This window comes from Dama dama, chromosome 28 (assembly GCF_033118175.1).
Source record: "Dama dama isolate Ldn47 chromosome 28, ASM3311817v1, whole genome shotgun sequence".
NCBI classification, from domain to species: Eukaryota; Metazoa; Chordata; class Mammalia; order Artiodactyla; family Cervidae; genus Dama; species Dama dama.
Window position 1 is genome coordinate 50052966 of NC_083708.1, and position 12035 is coordinate 50065000.

Here is a 12035-nt window from a genome sequence, read left to right on the forward strand (position 1 = left end):
TAGCCTGAGAACATGCAAATATCTACATTGTCCCTACTGTGGGTCTTTCCTCCCCACCCACCCCCATCCCAAGAAGATGGATTGGTTTTTTACCCTAAGTTCTGAACTCCTTTCCTTGAAGAATCATGTGTGTTATGAGCAGGAAGCAGGTTTTCAAACACTAAAGGAAAAATTCACAACTTCTTTTCTATTGATAGAAGAAAGCTTCACCTACTGAGATATAGAAGAAAGACAACTAGAAATGAGATGAATGCTTTACACCAACAGTCTTAGAGGCTTTGGGGGTTGATTTACTCATTGCCTCTAGGCCTTGGGTGAGGCATTACGCTGGACCATTTAACCCTGTGGAGGCTGGAAGCTTTGCCCAGAGTTGAGAGGATCAGAAGAGCTCTCAGGGCTAAGTTGAAGTCAGCAGAGAGCCTATGACTTTGAAAGAGCATTTCTGATTACACCAAGAGCTGACTGCCCTTTGGGGCAAGTAAAAGAAAACAAAAGAAGGAAATCTTGGCTTAGGATACAATTCATCCATCCCCCAGTGTACCTGGCCTCTAGTAAGACCAAGATCTTTTCATGATCCTAGTTCAAGTCTGAATATCAGGAGTTAAAATAGATTAAATATTACTTTAAAAAAAAAGAATATGAATATTCTTGTACTCTTGTTTCTTTGACCAAAATTTAAACCCATACAAAACGAATGTCCCAAATCCCATACTCTTATTTTCCTTGCTGGTAGAGTTTCAATATGGATCTTAGTTTATCAGACTAAAAGTTGATCCAGTTGGAAACAAGTGTAGGGTCTGGCAGGTACTTCCAGCTCTTTTCCTAAACTCTAGCAAATAAATATAAATATTTGCTTCTTGATGGCATCCTTGTTCCAGGTGGGCATCAAGTTAGATGGGAGAACTTCAAACTGTGAGGTAAGATGAGGAAGGAATCCTCAGTATTGTGATAGTTACTAGGTACTAAATCTTGTATGAGACAAAATATGGAAGATTTTGTCACAAAAGGGTTATTTTCAGGTTTTGAAAATGAAATGGCTTTAAATGTAACACGCAAATGGGAGACAGTCAGGTTTGGATGGGCACCATATTCACATTCTAGAGTTCCAGTTAATGAAGAGAATACCAATCATAATAAATGAAAATAATTCTTAGCTGCATTTTACTTGTTTCAGAAAGACTGATGTGTAGAAAAAAACTAATTTACAATTTGTAAGTGGGCATTTTGGGGTTAGAATAGCCAGTTCATATGAAAGTGCTTAAAGTGTCAAGCACCAGTGTAGTTCCTATTCCTGGGGTACAGAATATGGGATGTCCAGATCTCTCTGAGATGTAGAACCTACATTGTTGAACATGCCAACTCATCTCTGGATGGCCCAGACCAGAGCAGAAAACTCTGTCACTTCAGGAAAAATTGTAAATGTTATCTAGCATTTCATTATTGTCAGAATAAAGTGTCACCATCAAGGTGTTGCAAGAGGGTGCAAACATTTGCATTTATTAACATAGCTTAATTTGTGTTTTCTGTTAACAGCTCCAGGAATAACAAATAACTCCAGTTGTATAAGGAACATGTATAGTAAATGTCCTATCAACACACACGCAGACGAAAGTGAAAATATATCAGAAGAAAAATCTACCATGTTTTTTAAACAGTTGGCACAAAAAGATTTATACAAGAACACGTTTTCTAAAGTCCTGCGGGAGGCCACCTGTGCTCACAATCTACTGTAATATAAAATGCATACAATAAATGCACATGTGTTTTGGATTATTTAGGGTTATTTCATTGATAATCATTACTACCAGAGCCAAGTTAAAACTAATATACTTTGATTTTAGGAATGAATTGCCAAGAAATTGTTGCCATTTAATTTTCTAATTCAAGTCTTTGCCATCTTCCACGTTTCCCCTTCCTACCCTCACTACAGTCTCCCCTCTCATCATTTAAGCAAACTAAAATAGAAGAACAACAATTATGAATGTTGCTGCAAAGTATATTTAAAAACAGGCTAGAAAGTAATAATAAAATATTTGCTGAACTATTCTGTTTAAATATTAGGTTCTTTTCAATCAATGACAGTGTATTTAGTCTACCTGGATTGAAAAACGGAATAACATTCTTCAAAAGATTTTATTATATCTGTACGCAGGACTCATTCTGGTTTGACTGCTTTCAAGTCGCTTCTGATCTCTTTTCTAACTTTATACATTACTATAAAAACGGAGCTCATGTTTCCAAGTGCTGCTGGTGCTGATTTAGTCACTAGGTCATGTCCGACTCTTGGACCCCATGGACTGTAGCCCGCCAGGCTCCTCTCTCCATGGGATTCTCCAGGCAAGAATGCTGGAGTGGGTTGCCATTTCCTTCTCCAGGGGATCTTCCCGACCCAGGAATCAAACCCAGGCCTCCTGCATTGCAGGCAGATTCTTTACCAACTGAGCTACTATCTATCTATCTATCTATCTATCTATATATATATATATGTATATATATATTCCACCCTTCAAGTGCTATCTTTTTTTTAATCCTGATACAATCAACTGCAAAAAAATTGATTATAATTAAACATACCCGAATGACATATATTTCAATAATATATTTTGAATGCCTATGGCATATTAGTTCTAATGACATTAACTAGCTGATTTTCATTCTTCAATGATTTAATGCTACAAAAGTGGTAAACTATTTTCTGATATTTCCTTTTATTGTTTTTACTCAACCATCAGCTTAATAACATAGCAACCTCCAACTCATAAGTCTGTTAGTATAGGTTACATATAAATTTAGATTCAAAAATATAAGTTGCTAAAGAAGAAAAGAGTTATGGAAGAGGGGCTATAAATTTTCAATTTTTTTTATTACAAAGGTTTATCTTATTAGCAAAAAAAAAAAAAAAAGTTATCATATGTACCTTTTGAAATGTTTCAGGACAGTAGACAGAAACATTGCAAGTTAGAGCAACCCTATAACAAAAAAAAAGATCTTAGCACTGCCAGTAAGAAAAACCAAAAACATAGCATAAAATCTAAAAGTACAACCTACCAGAGATATGGAGTCTGATTTTGGCTTAACAGGTTTTATGACTTTAAAGACAAGAAATAAAATCACAAGACAATGTCCAAAGAAGCTAAGATAATAAACAAGTCATGAAAATCATATATTTGTGAAATTCCTACCTAGAGACATCCACCAAGCCAATCTTTGGCTGGAAGCCACAAAATAAAGTTACAGTTGTTTTACAAATTCTGAAGATTTCAAATATTTAGTAACTCAAGTGCTCTATTAAAAAAAAAAACAACAAGAATTTTAAATAATTTTTCAAATTTGTAAAATGGGTTCTCATATTGAATGACTCACCTTCCTGAATCTTATGTTTTCTTTGCTGCTGTGTACCAGGTACAAAGTACTGGTTCAATAAATGCTGAATGGATTAAATTAAACTCTAATGATGGAACGAAATTTATTTAAATTTAGCAGGAGGCTGAATAACACTTTGGTATAGAGAAGGCATCTTGAGGTTTGATTACTGGCTCTTTCACTATTTAACTATCTGACTTTCAGTAAATTGCTTAATATTTTTAGATAGTGTATTCATCTGTCGTGTGCATGCTCATCACTCAGTCATGTCTGACTCTCTGCGACCCCCATGGACTGTATCTGTCCATGGATTTTCTAGGCAAGAATACTGGAGTTGGTTGCCATTTCCTATTCCTCTGGGATCTTCCTGACTCAGGGATAAAACCCACTTCTCTTGCATCTCTTGCATTGAGAGGCAGATTCTTTACCACTGGACCCCCAGGGAAGCCCATTTATCTGTTAAACGGGGATAATTATATGTTCTTTATTAAGTTAAATATTTAATGCATTAATTTATATATATTTTTTACTAAGAGCTTAATAATCATTATCTAAATTAATCATTATTTTGGGGGGCTTCAAGGAACAAAAGTATATAAATTCATAGTAAATTTAGAATACGGTTGAGTTGGAGACATTTTACTATACTAAGTATGATAGACCATTCTTGACTTCAAAATTAATATCTGAATGCTTTATTTACTGACATAGGTGTACTATAATTTCAATCAACCAAGAAATGCTTATGTCTTCCATATATATAGAAGCAAAGGTGCACACTATTTAAATTACTACAAGACCTTGAAATAATTCTATAAATACACTTTTAGAAAAAAAAATTTTTTTAATATTCACCATCTAATATATTTCAATTTGTGGAGCAATTTGAGTTTGCTTATTGCTTATGTTTTCTTCACATACACTCTATTCAAAGGGTAAAATCTAAGAATAATTGTGTTTAAAAGCGAACTAAGGGAGCATGACTATATGTCCCAGGCTTCCTCAAGAGTGTACAACATGGAAAAAGTTTCACTGACCAGAGAACTGAAAACTGGGCAGGCAAATATGGTGGACATTACGAGTGGATGTGTCTTTGCGATGATGTTTGGTGGATATGAACATCAGTAGACCGTCTCACAGGATGTGGCATATGCACAACAGTGACACCGGCTCTTCAAGCATGTCCCTGGACAAAAGGTTTGGTTTCCTTTGCAACACTACGGAGACTGCTTTTGTTTGGGAAAGAGCGGGAGTAACTCCATTGTCCACTGGGAATCATCAAAGACATAACTCTCTATCCTGGAGCAGATATAGAACTAGAGGCCACTATGAGCAGCTTTAAGAATTTCCTGACAGAGGGGGAGAGATGGGAACACTGACAGAGCAATGCCGAACAGTGGCGGCTGGAATTAGTGCAAAGAGCTCCTCAGACTCCAAAGACTATAGGACACGGAAGGATCCTGTGATTCTGAAACTGAGGGATGCTCTGGGATTTCATTTACCACTGGAACCCCAGAATTAGGTTAAACTTAGTAAGATTGTGAAATCAGCAGTTTCTTCATTCGGATTCTATAACTGTTTACAACTTTAAAGTCTATTTTACATTAAAGCAAATAATGTTGGGTTTAATTTTTTTCCAAAATTAAATATTATCTCTTACATGGTCCAACCAGTTCAGACACTGACCAAAAACAAAGCCACAGAATCACTGATGGTGCTTTTCTTAGTGTCTTAGTGTTACTTCACAGACTCAAAGACCTTGGTATGTTTTATAACTAAAATCTAATCAATTTTCTCCAATGTTTTTTAACTGTTCCCACATCTCAGAATACACAAAGAAGCTGAATCTTAAAAAATGAGTTTTTCTATAAGGTGTCAAATCTATGGTTTTTCCACTAGTCATGTATGCATGTGACAGTTGGACCATAAAGAAAGCTGATCTCCAAAGAATTGATGATTTTGAACTGTGGTGTTGGAGAAGACTCCAAAGGACTTCAAGGAGTCTTGGACTGCAAGGAGATCAAACCAGTCCATCCTAAAGGAGATCAGTCCTGGATATTCATTGGAAGGACTGATGCTGAACCTGAAACTCCAGTACTTTGACCACCTGATGAGAAGAACCGACACATTGGAAAAGACCCTGATGCTGGAAAGATTGAGGGCAGAAGGAGAAGGGGACGACAGAGGATGAGATGGTTGGATGGCATCACTGACTCAATGGACATGAGTTTGAGCAAGCTCTGGGAGCTGGTGATGGACAGGGAAGGCTGGCGTGCTGCAGTCCATGGGATCTCAAAGAGTCAGTCATGTCTGAACAACCAAACTGAACTGAATAAGGTGTCTTAAAGAGACACAGAAATACAGAACAGACTTTTGAACTCTGTGGGAGAAGGTGAGGGTGGGATGTTTTGAAAGAATAGCATGTATATTATCTATGGTGAAACAGATCACCAGCCCAGGTGGGATACATGAGACAAGTGCTCCGACCTGGTGCACTGGGAAGACCCAGAGGAATCGGGTGGAGAGGGAGGTAGGAGGGGGGATCGGGATGGGGAATACGTGTAAACCTATGGCTGATTCATATCAATGTATGACAAAACCCACTGAAATGTTGTGAAGTAATTAGCCTCCAACTAATTAAAAAAAATAATTAAGAGTAACATATTTAGTTGCTAGTCCTATTAATATGATGAAAAATGATTGAGAGAATTAAAGACAGAAAAAATGGCTTAATATAAGAACATATTATTTCTAATGATCTATTGGGTTATGGATTTTAAGACTAAAAGTTATTGACTTAGACTAAACTTTCAAATACTGAGTTCTTAGTTGCAAAGTAATGAGAAGACTAACAGCTTTAAAGATCTCAAAGAGGCCTTTTGCCCATGATATATGCAGCACAGTAAAGTAACAAAAATATAGATCTGCCCATCTAAATGAATGAAACATATACAGTGAAGTTGTAGTATCTGATGCCAGATATTGATTAGTGAGAACATAATGAATTGTATGATCTATAAGACCATAATCCTGCTATTAATCTGCCTTTCAGGTCATAATCACATCCACTTCAAAAAAGCAAAGCCAAATCGCAAGAGTTCTTCAATTGAATTCAAATTATTGAACTTATATACAAATTAATGTTTGCAATTATTCTGTGAAAACTGAACCCTTTCAAACACCCAGCATCAGAATGACTGTAAAATAGAAATGTCACCTTCTCTGAACTGATCAACTTTGTACAAATAAAAACACTAGAATGCCTTGATTGTAAAAGGTCCATCTAGAGTTGTTATCTTCCCCACCACCACAGGTGTTAAAATAAGCTTTAATACTGATAATGTTCCCATAATCCTGCTACCAAAAGATAACTTTTATTTACTGCCCTGGAAGATTCTCAACACTAGTAGGTTATCAATATCTGCAAATATCTATCACTACAAAGGTGAAAGTATACTTTATTATTAAATTTATAGTATCCAGTAAATTGGTAAATTTACTGTTGCTTTTATGATTCTCATAGGTCTTGTGGTCTAGCTCTGTCCCTTTAGCAGGAATATCCCCCAAAGCATGCCATCTACAGGAATATATGTTCTGTTTAAAAGGATTGTAAAAGTATGACTCATTTAGAGTTTTCATTTTAAAAGTTAATAATATTGCAATACAAGTTTTCTTTGTCTCATTTTCATACTCATGTATTCTCCTACTCATCTATCCCATCTCTTGGTTATAAAGAAACAAATAACAGAATTCTATGGAAAAAAAAATCCTTTATTGCGGTCACATTTTTTCTTCTAAAAGTTCAAATTTTCATTTAAAAAAATTTCATAACTTGTTTCATTACTTAATATCCATACCAAATAGTTTGATACTGTTTGATTGTTGTATTATTTATAACTTGCATTGCTTCAATTTTTTTTTCTTTTGGGAATAGAGCTTCATTTACAGGTTATTTAGTAATATTTCATCTTTCTCTCACTAAAATGGGGCCAGTAATACCTACTGTGGAAATTCTCCCCTACGTAGCTTTTTTTGCATTTTAGACAGTTTACTTATTTACTCTTTGCTTATGTGCAGATATAAGCAAATGCTTGTGATAGGAAACCTCCAAATTTTGAAGATCAACAAGATTTCAATCAGCCAATTTTTAACTACAACATTTTTAGTCACTTTATACAGTTCCTAGTCTAGTTCTTTTTTAAAACCTTGAATATTATGGAGCTCAACATCTGAAAAAAATTAGAGTGTAAAAAAAAAAATTAGAGTGTAACATACTATCTATGAGACTATTGCCTCCAGATTTCTGATAATAAGTTTCTCATTTTGTATTATGGATTAATATAAAAATAATGTTTCTATTTTTACTTTCTGCAAGATAATGTATTATAAAATTAATTGTTGTGTAATATTTTATTTAATAGCATACAAACTAATGCTTGCAATATTATTGGTGACTAAAATTTTCTCATGGAAATTTAGAGATACAAAATACAAGTCAAGCCAATAAGATAAAATATAGGAGAAAAATACACTAATGATCATTAAGTTTGAAAAATAAAATGATATCATGGGTTTTTAATGATGAGTAATAAGCCAAAGTTAGTATCTAAAGTAATCACAGGTCTTTATACTGAAATACCTGAAAGAAATTAGAAACTAAGAAAATACTTCATATTTCACTTAATGATAGATAAAGGCATGAGCTTTGAGGTATCATTTATTGACAAAGACAGGAACATAAGCTCCATGAGAGTAAGAATTTTGTCTAATTTGTTCATCGATATATTCCCCAGCAGAACCCTGACACTTGGCACTTCAATAGTTGTTCAGTAAAAGGGAAGTATATTTTTTCCAATGTAACATTTTCTTTCATCTCCTCCACTCACTTCCTCTGCTCACTGAGTACTTATATATTGGATTTATCTTACTCTATTTTTTTTTTTTTTCGTCTCTGAACTTCTTCCATTTTTCTCTTCCACTTAGATACCTATTCTTGCCTCTTGAGGTTTCAGTTTTATTTAGTCATTCCTGTAAAGGAACTTAGCCTGACCTAACACACAGGGTAGTTTCCTCCTATTTTTAGCTCTTGTATCACTCAGATTTCCCTTCTAATGAAATTCCTTGGGTTAGCAATTTCTACTTTAAAGCGGCTGCTGCTAAGTCACTTCAGTCGTGTCCGACTCTGTGCGACCCCATAGATGGCAGCCCACCAGGCTAGTGGGCTTCAAATAGACTATGAGTGCGTACATGCTAAGTCACTTCAGTCTTGTCTGACTCTTTGCGACCCTATGGATGGTAGCCCAGCAGACTTCTCTGTCCATTGGATTCTCCAGGCAAGAATACTGGAGTGAATTGTCATTCCAGGGTTTCTTCCAGACCCAGGGATCAAACTTGACTCTCTTATGTCTCCTGCATTGACAGGTGGGCTCTTTACCACTAGCACCACCTGGTAAGCCCAACTGGATTATAAATTCCACAAAAAAATGTATGCATGGCCAAGTTTTTCTTCTAACTCTACAGTCAAACAACTGGGATATAGTAGGTGTTCAACAAAATGGAGGAAGCATGGAATGGAAAAAGAAAGGAAGGAGTAAAAAAGTTCACACTTATCTTTTAGGCTCCTGTAAATACTTCTATTGTTGTTGTTTGGGAAGAGAGCTGTCATAATTCATGGAGTAAAATTACTAGCTATGTCATAGAAATCATCAGTAGGATCCCAAACAAGTAGAAGAAAATCAACTTAGAATAAAAATTAAATTTAAACAATCTAACTTTAGAGAATTTCTTTGGTAGGGATAAATTATGTGGCCCACTAAAGTTAGCACATAACAGAGTTCTGAAACACATGAGAAAATGGTTAATACAACAACACACACAAAAGCAAAAACCAGAAAGACAAAACTACATACATAAGTTATTCCCCAGCATACTGCTTATCTAAATCTCAGCTGATGCCATATACCAGTTGAAATTTGACCAGCATCTTCTCATTCCATCATTCCACATGAATATCTAGAGCAGTTGTGACTCTTTGGGACTCATGAAACACTTGTGATTTTTTTAAAGCTACCATATTGAGTCATCCGCACGGATTTAAATGCATTTCCCCATGCCACTAATGCACTTATTAATTCTTGTGGTCTCTTTTTTTGTGGGGGACAATATCAAGAATTATTTTGATCTGCCTTACAAGGTGGCTTGGAAATAATGATATAGTGAGTGGAGATGTTCTCTGCCATAAAAATATACAAAATGTAAGAAAGGAGATTAAAATGTATATTATTTTTCAGAGTTTTGGAATAAGTGTTAGCTTCTCAGAAAAATATTTACCAGAAACTTCATTTGAAAAGTAATCTTGTCTATAGTAAGTCAAAAATGAATCAAACAGATTTTCTCATGCCTATAATGTGCACCGCAACTTGTTTTGTGCTATCAATTAGAAACATTTTGATTTGTTAAAGTATTTCATTTCCATCCAATATAAAAATATAATATAAATGTAAATACAGTTATGAGGAAATAGCATTTTGCCAGTATATCTATCTGTGAAGAACTTATGTAAAGATAAATAGGGGTTTTAGCCTAAACACTGAAAAAAGTAAATAAACACATATGCCATTCTGTTCCATATGTGTTTATTTTTATACCACTTAAGCTAAAATATTTACGAAAAAATAAAGACCCTAACAAATAATATGACCCCAGTGTGACTATAGTCTAAATGTATAATAGGTATGCTGTCTTATTATACAGCAATAATTATGGGTTTTAGCTTAATTTTTAAAATAGGTATAGCATTAGGCTTCATATACATTTGTTTTTACCATTTTAACCTGGATATTTCTGTCGATATATACTAAGGTATATATAGACTGAGTGCCTCAAGAACTATGACGGGAGTTCATGACCTTTTACAGGAGGCAGTGATCAAGACCTTCTTCAAGAAAAAGAAACGCAAAAAGGCAAAATGGTTCTTTGAGGAGGCCTTACAAATAGCTGTGAAAAGAAGAGAAGTGAAAGGCAAGGGAGAAAAGGAGAGATATACCCATTTGAATGCAGAGTTCCAAAAAACAGCAAGGAGCGATAAGAAAGCCTCCCTCAGCGATCAATGCAAAGAAACAGAGGAAAACAATAGAATGGGAAAGTCTAGAGATCTCTTCAAGGAAATTAGAGATATCAAGGGAACATGTCATGCAAAGATGGGCACAATAAAGGACAGAAATGGTATGGACCTACGAGAAGTAGAAGATATTAAAAAGAGGGGGCAACAATACACAGAAGAACTGTATAAAAAAGATCTTCATGACCCAGATAACCACAATGGTGTGATCACTCACCAACAGCCAGATATCCTGGTATGTGAAGTCAAGAGGGCCTTAGGAAGCATCACTACAAACAAAGTTAGTGGAGGTGATGGAATTCCAGTTGTTGTTGGTGGTGGTTTAGTCACTAAATTATGTCCAACTCTTCCAACCCCATGGACTGTAGCCTGCCAGGCTCCTCTGTCCATGGGATTCTCCAGGCAAGAATACTAAGATCATGGCATCTGGTCCTATCACTTCATGGCAAATAGATGGAGAAACAATGGAAACAGTGACAGACTATTTTGGGGGGCTCCAAAATCACTGCAGATTGTTACTGCAGCCATGAAATTAAAAGAGGCTTGCTACTTGGAAGAAAAGCTAGGACCAACCTAGAAAGTGAAAGTGAAGTTGCTCAGTTGTGTCCAACTCTTTGTGACCCCATGGACTGTAGTCTACCAGGCTTCTCTGACCATGGAATTTTCCAGGCAAGAGTACTGGAGTGGGTTGCCATTTCCTCCTCCAGGGGGTCTTCCCGACCTGGGGATCAAACCGGGGTGTCCCACATTGCAGGCAGACACTTTACCATCTAAGTCACCAGGGAAGCCCAGGACCAATCTAGACAGCATATAAAAAGTAGAGACATTACTTTGCCAACAAAGGTCCATCTAGTCAAAGCTATGGTTTTTCCAGTAGTCATGTATGGATGTGAGAGCTGGTCTGTAGAGAAAGCTGAGTGCCAAAGAATTGATGCTTTTGAACTGTGGTGTTGGCAAATACTCTTGAGAGTCCCTTGGACTGCAAGGAGATCCAAACCAATCAATCCTAAAGGAAATCAGTCCTAAATATTCATTGGAAGGACTGATGTTGAAGCTGAAACTCCAATACTTTGGCCACCTGATGTGAAGAACTGACCCTTGGAAAAGACACTGATGTTAGGAAAGACTGAAAGCGGGAGGAGAAGAGGACAACAGAGGATGAGATGGTTGGATGCAATCACTGACTCTATGGATATGAGTTTGTGCAAGCTCTGGGAGTTGGTGATGGACAGGGAAGCCTGGCATGCTGCAGTCCATGGGATTGCAAAGAGTCGGACTGAGCAACTGAACTGAACTGATTAATGAAAAACAAGGACTCTACAAAACAATATGTCCCTGCAAGGCTAGAGTCTAGATGTATTCTAGATGTGCTGCTCTAATCTACCAAGGAAAGCATTTTCAGAATAACAGACAGAAGTTTTGTGCATATCATATGGAAAGCAATATTATCAATATATAGGTACCTTTTATGTCAAGGAGCCATGATTTATAAAATGAACCCTGTGTAAAAATCTTAGTTTCCTACAACAATATCTTTGGTAAACTCATCAAT